The following is a 19450-nucleotide window of genomic DNA, read 5'->3' on the forward strand; positions in this document are numbered from 1 at the left end:
GAGGCGGAGGCTGCGCTGCAGGACTTGAAGAGATACCTGTCCTCCACTCCCACACTTGTCGCACCTAAGCCGCAAGAGAAGTTGTTGCTGTATATAGCGGCAACCAATCAAGTGGTTAGTGCTGCGTTAGTGGAGGAGAGATAGGCAGATGATGAGCCAGCAACCACGGCAGATGCATCCAGCGACAAGCAGGGGGCTTCGCCGACAAGCTCTGGTCCCGACAAAGATGGATCTGTGCAGGAGCATGATAAGATGCAGAAGAGAATGGTGCAGCGTCCAGTTTACTTTGTCAGTTCCCTTCTGCAGGGGGCTAGATCAAGGTACTCTGGTGTGCAGAAGTTGCTTTTCGGCCTCCTCATGGCCTCGAGAAAGCTGCGCCATTACTTCCAAGAACATGAAATTACAGTCGTCACTCGCTTTCCGCTGAAGAGGATACTGCAAAATCCAGAAGCAACAGGCAGGATTGTCGAGTGGGCGCTGGAACTGTCAAGCTTTGGCCTCAAGTTTGAGAGCACTTCAACTATCCAAAGCAGAGCATTGGCAGAGTTCATAGCAGAGTGGACGCCAACCCCAGATGAAGAAATTCCAGAGATGAGCATCCCCGTCAAAGAGGCAAGCAGAGAGTGGCTGATGTACTTTGATGGTGCCTTCTCACTGCAAGGCGCTGGTGCGGGCGTGTTGCTTGTCGCACCGACCGGAGAGCACCTCAAGTACGTAGTCCAGATGCACTTTCCCAAGGAGCAAGCAACCAACAATACTGCAGAGTATGAAGGATTGCTTACCGGTCTCAGAATCGCAGCAGACCTTGGGATCAAGAAGCTCATTGTCAGGGGTGACTCACAGCTTGTCGTCCGCCAAGCGAACAAGAACTACCAGAGTCCATTGATGGAAGCATATGTTGATGAAGTGAGGAAGCTAGAAGAGCACTTTGACGGCCTACAAATGGAACATATCCCGAGAGCTCAGAATGACATTGCTGATGGCCTATCAAAGTGCGCCGCACTAAAGTTACCTGTGGAACCAGGGATCTTTGTGCTCAAGTTGACTCAACCATCCGTAACACCCTCAACTGGACAAAGCAAGAAGAGGAAGTTTGTTTCTGGTGACTACTTTCCGGCAGAGCTCCCCGAAGCCGCCGCCAAGAAAGTCCCCAAGATCAACACCAAGAATGCTGAGGGGCAGTCTACTCCGGCAAACCTTATGGTTTGTTCTGTTGAAGCAGACGCTCCCGACAAGTTTTGCTCCGGCAAGCTTGCCGGGGAACGTCAAGCTCCAGCAGGGCCGCAAGTCCTTGCCGTAGAAGCGGATGTTCCCGCAGCAGCAGATGTGCCTTTAGTCCTTGTTGTCGAGCCACAAGCTCCAGCATGGGCACAGCAGATTGTCCATTTCCTTCAGAAAGGAGAACTTCCCGAAGAGCAAGAAGAAGCGGAAAGAGTAGCCCGGCAGTCAAGTATGTACCAGTTTGTCGATAGCATACTGTATAGAAGGAGGCTCAACGGTGTGAAATTGAAGTGTATTTTCCGGGAAGATGGACAAAAGCTGTTGGCAGAGATACATGGAGGCATATGTGGCCACCACATAGGCGCAAGGGCACTTGCCGGCAAAGCTTTCCGGCAAGGCTTCTTTTGGCCGACAGCCCTCCAGGATGCAACTGCACAAGTAACCAAGTGTGAAGCGTGCCAGTTCCACTCCAAACAGATACACCAGCCAGCTCAAACTCTCCAGACGATCCCTTTATCCTGGCCATTTTTGGTCTGGGGGCTCGATATCCTCGGCCCTTTCCCCCGAGCTGTCGGGGGCTTTGAGTACTTGTACGTCGCAATCGACAAGTTCACAAAGTGGCCGGAAGTGCAGCCAGTGAGGAAGGTGACAGCACAGTCAGCAGTCAAGTTCTTCAGGTCAATTGTTTGCCGTTTTGGGATCCCTAACAGGATCATCACCGACAACGTCTTGCAATTCACGAGCCGCACCTTCATGCAGTACGTCCAAGACCTTGGCGCCAAGGTCTGCTTCGCTTCTGTTGCTCATCCGAGAAGCAACGGTCAAGCAGAGAGGGAAAATGCTGAAGTGCTGCGCGGGCTCAAGACCAGAACTTTCGACAGGCTGCGCAAGTGCGGAAGAAACTGGATCGAGGAGCTGCCGGTGGTTCTTTGGTCGATCAGAACGACGCCAAATCGAGCCACTGGCCAGACACCTTTCGCTCTAGTCTACGGAGCAGAGGCAGTTCTCCCCATGGAACTCGTATACGGATCGCCTCGAGTGCTCGCTTATGATGAGTTTGAGCAAGAACAACTGCGACAAGACGACGCGCTGCTCCTTGAGGAAGATCGTCTTCAGGCTGCTGTACGAGCTGCTCGATGCCAGCAAGCTTTGCGCCGCTATCATAGCCGCAAAGTTAAGGCCAGAAGCTTCGAGGAAGGCGACCTTGTTCTTCGGCGCGTTCAGTCCGCCAAGAATTCCAACAAGTTGACGCCAAAGTGGGAAGGCCCCTATAGGGTGAAACGAGTCACAAGGCCCGACGATGTCCGCCTTGAGACCGAAGATGGCATTCCGGTGAGCAACTCCTGGAACATAGAACATCTTCGTAAGTTTTTCCCGTAGGGCGCGGTTGCCGGAACCCCGTTCCGGCAACCACCTTTTGTGCAAGTCTTGCCGTTGTTGCATGTAATCCTTTGTACAAAGCCGGGCGCAGATCCCGTGCATAAAAAGAACCCCATGTGCTCCGCACAACTTGTCCATTTCATGCATTAGTTTCTTTCTTACATGCGATTATCTGACACTTTGTGTAGCACCTACATCCGGTAAGCAGTAACAAGCCGAAGGGCTCCATATCGTTATTTTCTCTTCTTTCTTCTTTGTTCAACAAAGGAAAAGGAGGTTCCCTCGCACACATGTTTGCCGGGGGGGAAAGGAGAAGATTGTGGTATGGACCAGGCGTCATTCAAGCGAAGTTTTGCCTTGCCGGGAAGCAAACGACAGAAAAGCTAAGTTGCCAAAGTTTGAGCAATCAGTTTTTAAATTTTTGAGTTATCTTCCTCGAACGATCTTGCTTTGTATGGAAAACCTGTGCGCGGAGGAACCAACTCGTGGCTAGTTGCGCCCTTACTTTGTTTCGAGTCCGCTCAACAACTTAAGTGTGTTGCATCTAGTCGCGACAAGGTTTCTTGTCGGAAGCAGCGCCACCAGCAGGCTGCTGAAGTTCCGCACTCAGCGCTCGCGGCTCGGGTGCCTGCGCCGACAAGTTCCCTAGAAGCGTAGGGTAAAAACATACAAAGGAAAGAATCTAGTAGAGGAAATAACATAGCAATTGATAACAGAAATCAAGTTATATTACAAGATAACTTGTCGCAGCTCTAACAGAATGTTTTCATAACATGACTAGCAGCGACAAGGGAAAAGAAGAAATGGTCGGCCTAGTCTACGCGTCCGCCCTCGACCCTCTAGATCTCGCTCACCTTGTCCACAATGGGTGCGACAAGGGCCTTGAGTGCATCCAGATCGGCGTCAGGCGGCAAGTACCTGAGGACGTTGGTGAAGCTGAGGCCTGGATTGCGGAAGGCCACCTTCATCAGCACCTTCTGGAGAACCCCGGCGCAGATTTTGCGCGACTCGTCGGCCAACTGCTTCGGGATCCTCTCCCGGAGCCGCTGGAGTGCCGTCACCACGCCCTTGAAGAACAGGCTGAGCTTGGCGCTGGGTTGAAGACTCTCGTCGGAAGGATACCCAAAGTCCTCCATCCCCATCTGCGCCAGCTCCTCGTTGATGACTGCGGCAATGTTCACCAGACCCTCGGTCCAGTGCTCCACAGTGTCTCTGAACGAGTTCTGGGCAACTGCAATGCTCTCCAGCAGCGCCGCGTCAGCCTTGACCTTCTCCGACAAGGTCTTCTCCCGCTCCTTGGCGGCCTCCAGCGTCTGCGTCAGCGTGGCCAACTTCAGCTCCAGGTCTGCTTTGGAATCCTTGGCGGTGCTGAGCTCCTTGCCCCTCTCAGCGAGAAGACCTTGCAGCTCACCGTGGGCGGCAGCATCCTTCTCACGCTCATGCTTGAGCGCGGCAAGCTCCTCGCCGCTCTTCCCAATGTTGGTCTCCAGCTGCACCACCTTCTCCTCCACTTCTTTCTTGGCGGCCTCTGCAACTGCCGCAGCGTCCTTTGCCTCCTTGAGCGCCCCGCCAAGTGCTTGCTCGCGCTCGGAGAGCTCTTCCTCGTAGCTGTCGAGGTTGGCCTTCCGCTGCACCAATTCTCCTTCTCGCGCAGACTGCTTCTCGGCGGCCAGCCTTTGTTCCTCCTCAGCTTCGGCCTTCTCGAGAAGGAAGGTCGTGCGCTCCTCGTCAAGTCGCTCCCGCTCCTGCGCCAGGGACCGAAGAGCTTCTTGATTGTGGCCCCGGAGCTCCTCCGCGCGCTTCTCCATGTCAACTCCCGCCTTCGCGACAAGCGCTTCCCGGGAAGCCAGCTTGGCTTGCCGGGCGCGGTAGAGTGATAGCAGCTTCCGCAACAGCTGCTCCTCCTCAGGCTCGCCGCTGCTGCTGCTGGGCGCGTCGACCAACGACAGTCCAGCAGAGGTGAGCACCTCCCCGTCAAAAGTTTCCCCCTCGACCGGCGCCCTGGAACTCGATGCCCAGGGTAGCTTGATGAAGATATTGTCGCCGGCCTTCAAGTAGGCGCCGGGCTGGGGCTCCTCGGAGCCCGGCTCCGCAGAAGCGGCAGAGGGATCGGTGGTCGGCGCAGCGCCTGGCGCTCCTGCGGCTTCAGGGTCGTCAGTGCGATCGCCCGACCCCTCGCCGGCTTCTGCAGTGGCAGCCCTGGCGGCCTCCTCGCCGGTGGTCTCATCAGCACCGGCCCCTTCCTCGCCGGCGCCCTCTGTCTCCATTGGCTCAGTAGCAGAGGGGTCTGAAGAACAAAGAAGGGAGAAAAATCAATCAAAAATCCAAGAGAAGAAAATTAGAAGAAGAAGAACCCAAGGGAAAGTTTTTTGGACAAGTGAATTACCTGCGCCAAGATCTGCAGTTGTGGTCTCGGTCGCCGCAGGATCGACGGTGCTGTCCCTTGCCGGAGAGTTCTCCCTTGCCGGAGAGCGCTCCCTTACCGGGAACCCCTCCCTTGGCGGCATAGTCGAAGCAGATGGCACTTCGGGACCAGCTTCCGGGCACTCCTGATGTGGCTGCTCTGCTCCTACACAAATCAACAAGCAAGATATCAACAAAGGAAAAAGCACTCAAGTGCGCCCGGCAGCAGAAGGCTAAACTATGAACTTAGGCTGAGGTCTGCGCTGGGGGATGCTTTGAGGAGTGATTGCCGGGTCCGTCAAGGTGGTCTCAGACCCACCCCCTACTGACACGATGGGGTCATCTTCGATGACGATCACCGCGGCCTTGGCCCTCTTCGCCGCTCTCTGGGCCAGCGTCCTGAAAAGAAAGGAGTCCAGATTGAAGCAAGTCAGATACAAGATAAAAATAGCAAAATTGAAGAACTATAAGAGCACCAAAGAAGCTTACTCTTCTTCCTCCTCGTCGGAGCTGAGCGCGGAAAGATCAAAGTCCGGCTCCCCTCTGGTGCGGCGAGGCGGAGGAGTAGGATCCCTTGCCCGCTTGGCCGGGGCGGTGGCGGTGGCCCGGGAAGATCCCGCTCCAGTTGCCGCTGCTGCGTGAGGCGCTCCCGCGGCAACATGACTTACCGCGGTAGAGCGTGTCGCACGGCTTGGCGGCCGTTGAGCCGGCTGCCGCCCCGCTACGTCCGCGGCCCTGCGAAGACGCCTTCTTAGCGGGGTCGGGGGCTCCGCCTGCGGCAAGCCTTCTGAGGGCTCGGGCTCTTCCTCGCCGGCCTCGCTCGGCTCGACTTCAGAACCGGCAAGCTCTTCCTCGCCAATGAACTCCGCGCGCTCGGCAAGGTTTGCCGCCTCTACAGCCTCCGTCGCCTCCATAGTGAACCCAAACACGCCCGCGGCAGCTGCGGCCGCAACCTCTTCCGCCCTAGTGGCGATGCGCTGTAGCTCCTCGTCGGTGGTGTCACGGATGAGGCTTTTCTGCTCGTCAGCGTGGACCGGCACCTCTTCCAAGTTGTCGAAGAACGCTTGCACGACGTCATCCGCAGGCTCTTGCCAAGTTGGAACGATTCCATGTGAATCGCACAACGGCATCATGGCGCGGATTCGGTCAAGCGAAGAATTGTTTCACAGTGAAACTACGCCCCTCGGCAGCGTGAATGGGTGCTGGGGGTCGCGTTTGAACAATTCCAGGAGCATTGCATCCAGCTCCAAGACGGTGAAGTTGTAGTTGAGGCCCGGCCGCAGCCTCATGATGTCCGCCGAATTCTTGAATTCCCAGGCGGGCCTCCCCCTCTCCTGCAGGGGGGCAATGCGGCGGCGGAAGAAATCTGCCCCGATAGCACCTACAGTGAGCCCGGCAAGCCTGAGGCGAAGGATCCTAGTAATGGTGATCTTCAGCCTCTCATCTTCCGGGGCCACATTGCTCCAGTCATTGCCGCGCACTATTGGAGTTTGGCGCACGGCGGTGAAGGGCTGCGGATTCTCCTCGACAATCCAGCACCACTCCGCTCTCCACTCATCCCACTTGCTGCGGGGCTCACCCTCCAAGTACGCCTCCTTCTTGCCGACTCTCGAGATCCAGGCAATCCCTCCGGCAAGCGGCTCTCCTCTCTCTACCCGAGGTATGAAGTAGTGGCGGAAAAGGGCAACACTGGGGTGGACTCCGACAAAGTTTTCACACAAATGTGCGAAAACCGCCATTGCCAGGATAGCGTTGGGGGTGAAGTCAAGGAGGCGGAAGCCATATGTGTTCATGATATCACAGAAGAACTCCGAGAAGGGCGGGCAGAGCCCGCAATAGAAGAATAGCGCGAAGAATGGGTACCCGTTTGGAGCCAGCTCCGAAGCAGCGGCCGGGAGTACCCTCGTGCGCGGATGCGCACGCGTCTCCGTCGCCCAAAAGAGGTAGAAGTACTCCCTCAGCTCCTGCACGCCGAGCTGAGGGGAGAAGATCGCCCGCTCCTTCCGCAGCGCCGCGAGCCGCTGCGCCTCGGCCGAGTTCACGCCCTTTCCCTTATCGGCTTTCGGGGCCATGACGGAGGTGGTGAGGGAGGTCGACGGCGTGGTGATGCTGGTGGCAATGGGGGGCGGAGCGCTGCTCTCTCGGCTTCGAGAAGAAGGGGGGAGCGGCGGAGGTTCGTGAAGATGGAGTAGTAGCAACCAGCGAGGGGGAACGAACTGCCCCTGTTTCCTCTGTTTATAAAGAGGGATGGGGCGGACGTTTCGCCCTTCCGAATAAAGAACAACCCACGATCTCTCCCACGATGCCGCATTCAACGCGTGCCGTTATGGGAGAGCGCGGTGGATACGGAGCGAGATTCGGTGTGGCCCAGTCCGCGTGTGCCCGTGCCCTGTCTTGGGACTGGCCCAACAGCGCTCGGCACCGTGTCTGGCCCAGGCCCGGGGGCTCCTGTCGGTGTACTAGAATAGGGGTACCCTAGTACCCCGAACTTGTGCATGGGCAGTTGCAGCACCCCGCGGCAAGGCTTGCCGGGCGAACGCCAAGATCCTCCAAGGTTCCCTTGGAGCCATTCAGGAACAAAGTATTTAAGCTCAGGAGACAAGGCCCCGGCAAGAGGAACTTGCCGGGAAGGCCAACCAGGACACTCCAAGGAACTTGCCGCGACGCGCCTCGCGCTCCGGCAAGGCAACAAGGCCCCGGCAAGAGGAGCTTGCCGGGAAGACCAACCAAGGTACCTCGAGGCCCGGTGAGCGACAAGCTTCCGGACCCGACAAGATAACAACAGCGACAAGGCGCTTGCCGCGGCAGGCGGCCACTCTGTGCCCACGCTCCAGCGCATCCACCAACGTGTCGCTCTGGGAGCCTCTCCAGGCGCGCGTGGCGGGAGGCTGTGCAGCCAGCGGTGCGCAGTTGAATGCGAAGCTGACAAGGTCGCCATCGTGGTGAACGGTGGCGCCCCTAACGGTCCTTTTCTGCACTGTTTGGGGCAACTCAGACGGGCCTTTAATGCCCTTGGCCCCTGCCATCAGGGTTATGTAGGGTGCACTGTACAAGTAACTGTACCAACCACCCCACTTTTTACATTTGTACCCTTCTCTGCGTTGCCACCTGTCGGTGACCCCTTTAGCATATAAAAGGAGGCCCATGCGCAACGTAGAAGGGGGTCGGGGAGGCACGGGGTTCGATTCATGGGAAACCCAGAAAACACTTAGCTCTCTCTCTAGAGCAAGAGGATAATAGAATCAGACAAGCAGCAGTAGGAGTGTTATCTCTCCGGAGAGCTCCGAAGCTGGGTAAAACTGCTCGTGTGCTTCGCCTCGATCTACTCTTCGTGCGATCTCCGCCCCCCGCCGAACCGAAAGGGGCCCGGTTCGCATGCCCCATAGGTGTTCGAGGATCAGTTTCCCCGACACGTACGTCTTCATGGCCCGACCGATCAAGCACCAAAACTACGGCACCTCCGAGTTCTAGCACACGTTCAGCTTGATGACGATCCCCGGACTCCGATCCAGCAAAGTATCGGGGAAGAGTTCCATCAGCACGACGGCGTGGTGATGATCTTGATGTTCTACTGTCGCAGGGCTTCGCCTAAGCACCACTACAATATTATCGAGGACTATGGTGGAGGGGGGCACCGCACACGGCTAAGAGAACGATCTTGAAGATCAACTTGTGTGTCTAGAGGTGCCCCCCTGCCCCCGTATATAAAGGAGCAAGGGGGGAGGCCGGCCAGCCCTAGGGCGCGCCAAGGAGGAGGAGTCCTCCTCCTAGTAGGAGTAGGACTCCCCTCTTTCCTACTCCTACTAGGAGGAGGAAAGGAAGGGGGAGAGGGAGAAGGAAAGGGGGACGCCGCCCCCCCTCTCCTAGTCCAATTCGGACCAGATGGGGAGGGGGTGCGCGGCCCACCCTGGCTGCCCCTCTCTCTTTCCACTAGGGCCCATAATGCCCATTACTTCTCCCGGGGGGGTTCCGGTAACCCTCCGGCACTCCGGTTTTCTCCGAAATCACCCAGAACACTTTCGGTGTCCGAATATAGCCGTCCAATATATCAATCTTTATATCTCGATCATTTCGAGACTCCTCGTCATGTCCGTGATCACATCCGGGACTCCGAACAAACTTCGGTACATCAATATATAAACTCATAATAAAACTGTCATCGTAACGTTAAGCGTGCGGACCCTATGGGTTCGAGAACAATGTAGACATGACCAAGACATGTCTCCGGTCAATAACCAATAGCGGAACCTGGATGCTCATATTGGCTCCCACATATTCTACGAAGATCTTTTATCGGTCAGACCGCATAACAACATACTTTGTTCCCTTTGTCATCGGTATGTTACTTGCCCGAGATTCGATCGTCGGTATCTCAATACCTAGTTCAATCTCGTTACCGGCAAGTCTCTTTACTCATTTCGTAATACATCATCTCGCAACTAACTCATTAGTTGCAATGCTTGCAAGGCTTATGTGATGTGCATTACCGGGAGGGCCCAGAGATACCTATCCGACAATCGGAGTGACAAATCCTAATCTCGAAATACGCCAACCCAACATGTACCTTTGGAGACACCTGTAGAGCTCTTTTATAATCACTCAGTTACGTTGTGACGTTTGGTAGCACACAAAGTGTTCCTCCGGCAAATGGGAGTTGCATAATCTCATAGTCATAGGAACATGTATAAGTCATGAAGAAAGAAATAGCAACATACTAAATGATCGGGTGCTAAGCTAATCGAATGGGTCATGTCAATCACATCATTCTCCTAATGATGTGATCCTGTTAATCAAATGACAACACATGTCTATGGTCAGGAAACATAACCATCTTTGATTAACGAGCTAGTCAAGTAGAGGCACACTAGTGACTTTTAGTTTGTCTATGTATTCACACAAGTATTATGTTTCCGGTTAATACAATTCGAGCATGAATAATAAACATTTATCATGATATAAGGAAATAAATAATAACTTTATTATTGCCTCTAGGGCATATTTCCTTCAGTCCCCCACTTGCACTAGAGTCAATAATCTAGATTACACAGTAATGATTCTAACACCCATGGAGCTTTGGTGCTGATCATGTTTTGCTCGTGGAAGAGGCTTAGTCAACGGGTCTGCTACATTCAGATCCGTATGTATCTTGCAAATCTCTATGTCTCCCACCTGGACTAGATCCCGGATGATCTTGATGTGCTTGGTTCTCTTGTGAAATCTGGATTCCTTTGCCAAGGCAATTGCACCAGTATTGTCACAAATGAAATTTCATTGGACCCGATGCACTAGGTATGACACCTAGATCGGATATGAACTCCTTCATCCAGACTCCTTCGTTTGCTGCTTCCGAAGGAGCTATGTACCCCGCTTCACATGTAGATCTCGCCACAACGCTTTGTTTAGAACTGCACCAACTGACAGCTCCACCGTTTAATGTAAACACGTATCCGGTTTGCGATTTAGAATCGTACGGATCAGTGTCAAAGCTTGCATCAACGTAACCATTTACGATGAGCTCTTTGTCACCTCCATATATGAGAAACATATCCTTAGTCCTTTTCAGGTATTTCAGGATGTTCTTGACCGCTGTCCAGTGATCCACTCCTAGATTACTTTGGTACCTCCCTCCTAGACTTATAGCAAGACACACATCAGGTCTGGTACACAGCATTGCATACATGATAGAGCCTATGGCTGAAGCATAGGGAACATCTTTCATTTTCTCTCTATCTTCTGCAGTGGTCAGGCATTGAGTCTTACTCAATTTCACACCTTGTAACACAGGCAAGAATCCTTTCTTTGCTTGATCCATTTTGAACTTCTTCAAAACTTTGTCAAGGTATGTGCTTTGTGAAAGTCCAATTAAGCGTCTTGATCTATCTCTATAGATCTTAATGCCCAATATGTAAGCAGCTTCACCGAGGTCTTTCATTGAAAAACTCTTATTCAAGTATCCCTTTATGCTATCCAGAAATTCTATATCATTTCCGATTAGTAATATGTCATCCACATATAATATCAAAAATGCTACAGAGCTCCCACTCACTTTCTTGTAAATACAGGCTTCTCCAAAAGTCTGTACAAACCCAAATGCTTTGATCACATTATCAAAGCGTTTATTCCAACTCCGAGAGGCTTGCACCAGTCCATAAATGGATCGCTGGAGCTTGCACACTTTGTTAGCTCCCTTTGGATCGACAAAACCTTCCGGCTGCATCATATACAACACTTCTTCCAGAAATCCATTCAGGAATGCAGTTTTCACATCCATCTGCCAAATTTCATAATCATAAAATGCGGCAATTGCTAACATGATTCGGACAGACTTAAGCATCGCTATGGGTGAGAAGGTCTCATCGTAGCCAATCCCTTGAACTTGTCGAAAATCTTTTGCGACAAGTCGAGCTTTGTAGATAGTAACATTACCGTCAGCGTCAATCTTCTTCTTGAAGATCCATTTATTCTCAATTGCTTGCCGATCATTGGGAAAGTCAACCAAAGTCCACACTTTGTTCTCATACATGGATCCCATCTCAGATTTCATGGCTTCAAGCCATTTTGCGGAATCTGGGCTCACCATCGCCTCTTCATAGTTCGTAGGTTCATCATGATCTAGTAGCATGACTTCCAGAACAGGATTACTGTACCACTCTGGTGCAGATCTTACTCTGATTGATCTACGAGGTTCAGTAGTATCTTGTTCTGAAGTTTCATGATCATCATCATTAGCTTCCTCACTAATTGGTGTAGGTGTCACAGAAACCGGTTTCTATGATGTACTACTTTCCAATAAGGGAGCAGGTACAGTTACCTCATCAAGTTCTACTTTCCTCCCACTCACTTCTTTCGATAGAAACTCCTTCTCTAGAAATTTTCCGAATTTAGCAACAAAAGTCTTGCCTTTGGATCTGTGATAGAAGGTGTATCCAATAGTTTCCTTTGGATATCCTATCAAGACACATTTCTCCGATTTGGGTTCGAGCTTATCAGGTTGAAGCTTTTTTCACATAAGCATTGCAGCCCCAAACTTTCAGAAACGACAACTTTGGTTTCTTGCCAAACCACAGTTCATAAGGCGTCGTCTCAACGGATTTTGATGGTGCCCTATTTAACGTGAATGCGGCCGTCTCTAAAGCATAACTCCAAAATATAGCGGTAAATCAGTAAGAGACATCATAGATCGCACCATATCTAGTAAAGTACGATTATGACGTTCGAACACACCATTACGCTGTGGTGTTCCGGGTGGCATGAGTTGCGAAACTATTCCGCATTGTTTCAAATGTACACCAAACTCGTAACTCAAATATTCTCCTCCACGATCAGATCGTAGGAATTTTATTTTCTTGTTACGATGATTTTCAACTTCACTCTGAAATTCTTTGAACTTTTCAAATGTTTCAGACTTATGTTTCATTAAGTAGATATACCCATAACTGCTTGAGTCATCTGTGAAGGTGAGAAAATAACGATATCCGCCACGAGCCTCAACATTCATCGGACCACATACATCTGTATTTATGATTCCCAACAAATCTGTTGCTCTCTCCATAGTACCGAAGAATGGTGTTTTGGTCATCTTGCCAATAAGGCACGGTTCGCAAGTACCAAGTGATTCATAATCAAGTGGTTCCAAAAGTCCATCAGTATGGAGTTTCTTCACGCGCTTTACACCGATATGACCTAAACGGCAGTGCCACAAATAAGTTGCACTATCATTATCAACTCTGCATCTTATGGCTTCAACATTATGAATATGTGTGTCACTACTATCGAGATTTAATAAGAATAGACCACTCTTCAAGGGTGCATGACCATAAAAGATATTACTCATATAAATAGAACAACCATTATTCTCTGATTTAAATGAATAACCGTCTCGCATCAAACAAGATCCAGATATAATGTTCATGCTCAACGCTGGCACCAAATAACAATTATTTAGGTCTAATACTAATCCCGATGGTAGATGTAGATGTAGCGTGCCGACCGCGATCACATCGACTTTGGAACCATTTCCCACGCGCATCGTCACCTCGTCCTTAGCCAATCTTCGCTTAATCCGTAGTCCCTATTTCGAGTTGTAAATATTAGCAATAGAACCAGTATCAAATACCCAGGTGCTACTGCGAGCATTAGTAAGGTACACATCAATAACATGTATATCATATATACCTTTGTTCACCTTGCCATCCTTCTTATCCGCCAAATACTTGGGGCAGTTCCACTTCCAGTGACCAGTCTTCTTGCAGTAGAAGCACTCAGTTTCAGGCTTAGGTTCAGATTTGGGTTTATTCTCCTGAGCATCAACTTGCTTGTTGTTCTTTTTGAAGTTCCCCTTCTTCTTTCCTTTGCCCTTTTTCTTGAAACTAGTGGTCTTGTTGACCATCAACACTTGATGCCCTTCTTGATTTCTACCTCCGCAGCTTTCAGCATTGCGAAGAGCTCGGGAATTGTCTTATTCATCCCTTGCATATTATAGTTCATCACGAAGCTCTTGTAGCTAGGTGGAAGTGATTGGAGAATTCTGTCAATGACGCAATCATCTGGAAGATTAACTCCCAATTGAATCAAGTGATTATTATACCCAAACATTTTGAGTATATGCTCACTGACAGAACTGTTCTCCTCCATCTTGCAGCTATAGAACTTATTGGAGACTTCATATCTCTCAATCCGGGCATTTGCTTCAAATATTAACTTCAACTCCTGGAACATCTCATATGCTCCATGACGTTCAAAACGTCGTTGAAGTCCCGATTCTAAGCCGTAAAGCATGGCACACTGAACTATCGAGTAGTCATCAGCTTTGCTCTGCCAGACGTTCATAACATCTGGTGTTGCTCCAGCAGCAGGCCTGGCACCCAGCGGTGCTTCCAGGATGTAATTCTTCTGTGCAGCAATGAGGATAATCCTCAAGTTACGGACCCAGTCCGTGTAATTGCTACCATCATCTTTCAACTTTGCTTTCTCAAGGAACGCATTAAAATTCAACAGAACAACTGCACAGGCCATCTATCTACAATAAAACATAAACAAGCAAGATACTATCAGGTACTAAGTTCATGATAAATTTAAGTTCAGTTAATCATATTACTAAAGAACTCCCACTTAGATAGACATCCCTCTAATCCTTTAAGTGATCACGTGATCCAAATCAACTAAACCAGGTCCGATCATCACGTGAGATGGAGTAGTTTCATTGGTGAACATCACTATGTTGATCATATCTACTATATGATTCACGCTCGACCTTTCGGTATCCGTGTTCTGAGGCCATATCTGAATATGCTTGGCTCGTCAAGTATAACCTGAGTATTCCGCGTGTGCAACTGTTTTGCACCCGTTGTATTTGAACGTAGAGCCTATCACACCCGATCATCACGTGGTGTCTCAGCACGAAGAACTTTCGCAACGGTGCATACTCAGGGAGAACACTTCTTGATAATTAGCGAGAGATCATCTTAAAATGCTACCGTCAATCAAAGCAAGATAAGATGCATAAAAGATAAACATCACATGCAATCAATATAAGTGATATGATATGGCCATCATCATCTTGTGCTTGTGATCTTCATCTTCGAAGCACCGTCATGATCACCATCGTCACCGGTGCGACACCTTGATCATCATCGTAGCATCATTGTCGTCTCGCCAATCTTATGCTTCCATGACTATCGCTACCGCTTAGTGATAAAGTAAAGCATTACAGTGCAATTGTATTGCATACAATAAAGCGACAACCATATGGCTCCTGCCAGTTGCCGATAACTCGGCTACAAAACATGATCATCTCATACAATAAAATTTAGCATCATGTCTTGACCATATCACATCACAACATGCCCTGGAAAAACAAGTTAGACGTCCTCTACTTTGTTTGTTGCAAGTTTTACGTGGCTGCTACGGGCTTAAGCAAGAACCAATCTTACCTATGCATCAAAACCACAACGATAGTTTGTCAAGTTGGTGCTGTTTTAACCATCGCAAGGACCGGGCGTAGCCACACTCGGTTCAACTAAAGTTGGAGAAACTGACACCCGCCAGCCACCTGTGTCCAAAGCACGTCGGTAGAACTAGTCTCGCATAAGCGTAAGCGTAATGTCGGTCCGGGCCGCTTCATCCAACAATACCGCCGAACCAAAGTATGACATGCTGGTAAGCAGTATGACTTATATCGCCCACAACTCACTTGTATTCTACTCGTGCATATAACATCAACACGCTAGGCTCGGATGCCACTGTTGGGGAACGTAGTAATTTCAAAAAAATTCCTACGCACACGCAAGATCATGGTGATGCATAGCAACGAGAGGGGAGAGTGTAATCTACGTACCCTCGTAGACTGACAGCGGAAGCGTTATGACAACGCGGTTGATGTAGTCGTATGTCTTCATGGCCCGACCGATCAAGCACCGAAACTACGGCACCTCCGAGTTCTAGCACACGTTCAGCTCGATGACGATCCCCTGACTCCGATCCAGCAAAGTATCGGGGAAGAGTTCCGTCAGCACGATGGCGTGGTGACGATCTTGATGTTCTACTATCGCAGGGCTTTGCCTAAGCACCACTACAATATTATCGAGAACTATGGTGGAGGGGGGCACCGCACACGGCTAAGAGAACGATCTTGAAGATCAACTTGTGTGTCTAGAGGTGCCCCCCTGCCCCCGTATATAAAGGAGCAAGGGGGAGGCCGGCCGGCCCTAGGGCGCGCCAAGGAGGAGGAGTCCTCCTCCTAGTAGGAGTAGGACTCCCCTCTTTCCTACTCCTACTAGGAGGGGGAAAGGAAGGGGGAGAGGGAGAAGGAAAGGGGGGCGCCCCCCCCCCCCTCTCCTAGTCCAATTCGGACCAGAGGGGGAGGGGGCGCGCGGCCCACCCTGGCCGCCCCCTCTCTCTTTCCACTAGGGCCCATAATGCCCATTACTTCTCCCGGGGGGTTCCGGTAACCCTCCGGCACTCCGGTTTTCTCCGAAATCATCCGGAACACTTCCGGTGTCCGAATATAGCCATCCAATATATCAATCTTTATGTATCGATCATTTCGAGACTCCTCGTCATCTCTGTCATCACATCCGGGACTCCGAACAAACTTCGGTACATCAAAATATATAAACTCATAATAAAATTGTAATCATAATGTTAAGCGTGCGGACCCTACGGGTTCGAGAACAATGTAGACATCACCGAGACATGTCTCCGGTCAATAACCAATAGCGGAACCTGGATGCTCATATTGGCTCCCACATATTCTACGAAGATCTTTTATCGGTCAGACCGCATAACAACATGCTTTGTTCCCTTTGTCATCGGTATGTTACTTGCTCGAGATTCGATCGTCGGTATCTCAATACCTAGTTCAATCTCGTTACTGGCAAGTCTCTTTACTCGTTTCGTAATACATCATCTCGCAACTAACTCATTAGTTGCAATGCTTGCAAGGCTTATGTGATGTGCATTACCGAGAGGGCCCAGAGATACCTCTCTGACAATCGGAGTGACAAATCCTAATCTTGAAATACGCCAACCCAACATGTACCTTTGGAGACACCTGTAGAGCTCCTTTATAATCACTGAGGTACATTGTGACGTTTGGTAGCACACAAAGTGTTCTTCCGGCAAATGGGAGTTGCATAATCTCATAGTCATAGGAACATGTATAAGTCATGAAGAAAGCAATAGCAACATACTAAACGATCGGGTGCTAAGCTAATGGAATGGGTCATGTCAATCATATCATTCTCCTAATGAAGTGATCCCGTTAATCAAATGACAACACATGTCTATGGTTAGGAAACATAACCATCTTTGATTAACGAGCTAGTCAAGTAGAGGCACACTAGTGACGTTTAGTTTGTCTATGTATTCACACAAGTATTATGTTTCCGGTTAATACAATTCTAGCATGAATAATAAACATTTATCATGATATAAGGAAATAAATAATAACTTTATTATTGCCTCTAGGGCATATTTCCTTCAGGATGACCTAAGGTTTATCAATCCGTGGGAGGCGTAGGATGAAGATGGTCTCTCTCAAACAACCCTGCAACCAAATAAGAAAGAGTCTCTTGTGTCCCCAACACACCCAATACAATGGTAAATTGTATAGGTGCACTAGTTCGGCGAAGAGATGGTGATACAGGTGCAATATGGATGGTAGATATAGGTTTTTGTAATCTGAAAATATAAAAACAGCAAGGTATCTAATGATAAAAGTGAGCGTAAACGGTATTGCAATGCGTTGAAACAAGGACTAGGGTTCATACTTTCACTAGTGCAAGTTCTCTCAACAATAATAACATAATTGGATCATATAACTACCCATCAACATGCAACAAAGAGTCACTCCAAAGTCACTGATAGCGGAGAACAAACGAAGAGATTATTGTAAGGTACGAAACCACCTCAAAGTTATTCTTTCTGGTCGATGTATTCAAGAGTCCGTAGTAAAATAACACGAAGCTATTCTTTCCGTTCGATCTATCCTTGAGTTTGTACTAGAATAACACCTCAAGACACAAATCAACGAAAACCCCAATGTCAGATACTCCAATGTCACCTCCAGTATCCGCGAGTATAATTATAAGATATGCATCACACAATCTCAGATTCATCTGTTCAACCATCATAAAGAACTTCAAAGAGTGCCCCAAAGTTTCTACCGAAGAGTCAAGACAAAAACGTGTGCCAACCCCTATGCATAAGTTCACGAGGTCACAGAACTCGCAAGTTGATCACCAGAACATACATGAAGTGGATCACGTGAATATCCCAATGTCACCACAGATAAGCACATGCAAGACATACATCAAGTGTTCTCAAATCCTTAAAGACTCAATCCGATAAGATAACTTCAAAGGGAAAACTCAATCCATTACAAGAGAGTAGAGGGGGAGAAACATCATAAGATCTAATTATAATAGCAAAGCTCGCGATACATCAAGATCATGTCGAATCAAGAACACGAGAGAGGGAGAGAGAGAGAGAGAGAGAGAGAGAGAGAGAGATCAAACACATAGATACTGGTACATACCCTTAGCCCCGAGGGTGAACTACTCCCTCCTCATCATGGAGAGCGCTGGGATGATGAAGATGGCCACCAAAGAGGGATTCCCCCCTTCGGCAAGGTGCCGGAGCGGGTCTACATTGGTTTTCGGTGGCTATAGAGGCTTGCGGCGGCGGAACTCCCGATCTAGGTTATTTTCTAGAGGTTTCTGTATTTATAGGAATTTTTGGCGTCGAGAACAAGTCAGGGGGGTCCCCGAGTCGTCCACGAGATAGGGAGGCGCGCCCGGGGGGTAGGGCCTGCCCCCCCCCACCCTCGTGGACGGCCCGAGACTCTTCTGGCCCAACTCTTTTACTCCGGGGGCTTGTTTTGGTCTATAAAAATCATCAAAAATTGGCACGTCCATTGGACTCCGTTTGGTATTCATTTTCTGTAAAACTCAAAACAAGAAAAAAAACAGAAACTGGCACTGGGCTCTAGGTTAATAGGTTAGTCCTAAAAACATATAAAATAGCATATAAATGCATATAAAATATCCTATATGGATAATATAATAGCATGGAACAATCAAAAATTATAGATACGTTGGAGACGTATCAAGCATCCCCAAGCTTAATTCCTGCTCATCCTCGAGTAGGTAAATGATAAAAACAGAAATTTTGATGTGGAATGCTACCTAACATAATTGTCAATGTAATTTTCTTTATTGCGGCATGAATGTTTAGATCGAAAAGATTCTACATAAAGTTTAATACTGACATAAAAATAATAATACTTCAAGCATGCTAACCAAGCAATTATGTCTTGTCAAAATAACATAGCCAAAGAAAGCTTATCCCTACAAAATCATATAGTTTGGCCATGCTTCATTTTCATCACACAAAATGTTCCCATCATGCACAACCCCGATGACAAGCCAAGCAATTGTTTCATACTTAGCCTTTACAAACTCTTTCAACTTTCACGCAATATTTAAGCATGAGCCATGGACATAGCACTATGTGTGGAATAGAATATGATGATGGAGGTTGTGTGAGAAGACAAAAAAGGAGAAAGTCTCACATTAACGCGGCTAATCAACGGGCTATGGAGATGCCCATCAATTGATGTCAATGCAAGGAGTTTGGATTGTCATGCAACGGATGCACTAGAGCTATAAATATATGAAATCCCAACAAAAGAAACTAAGTGGGTGTGCATCCAACTTGCTTGCTCACGAAGACCTAGGGCATTTTGAGGAAGCCATCATTCGAATAGACAAACCAAGTTCTATAATGAAAAATTCCCACTAGTATATGAAAGTGACAAAATAAGGAGACTCTCTATCATGAAGATCATGGTGCTACTTTGAAGCACAAGTGTTGCCCCTTCTCTGTTTTCCTCTCATTTTTTTATTTGGGCCTTTTTTCTCTTTTTTATGGCCTCTTTTTTATTTGG

Source organism: Triticum aestivum, chromosome 7A, assembly GCF_018294505.1.
Source record: "Triticum aestivum cultivar Chinese Spring chromosome 7A, IWGSC CS RefSeq v2.1, whole genome shotgun sequence".
NCBI lineage: Eukaryota > Viridiplantae > Streptophyta > Magnoliopsida > Poales > Poaceae > Triticum > Triticum aestivum.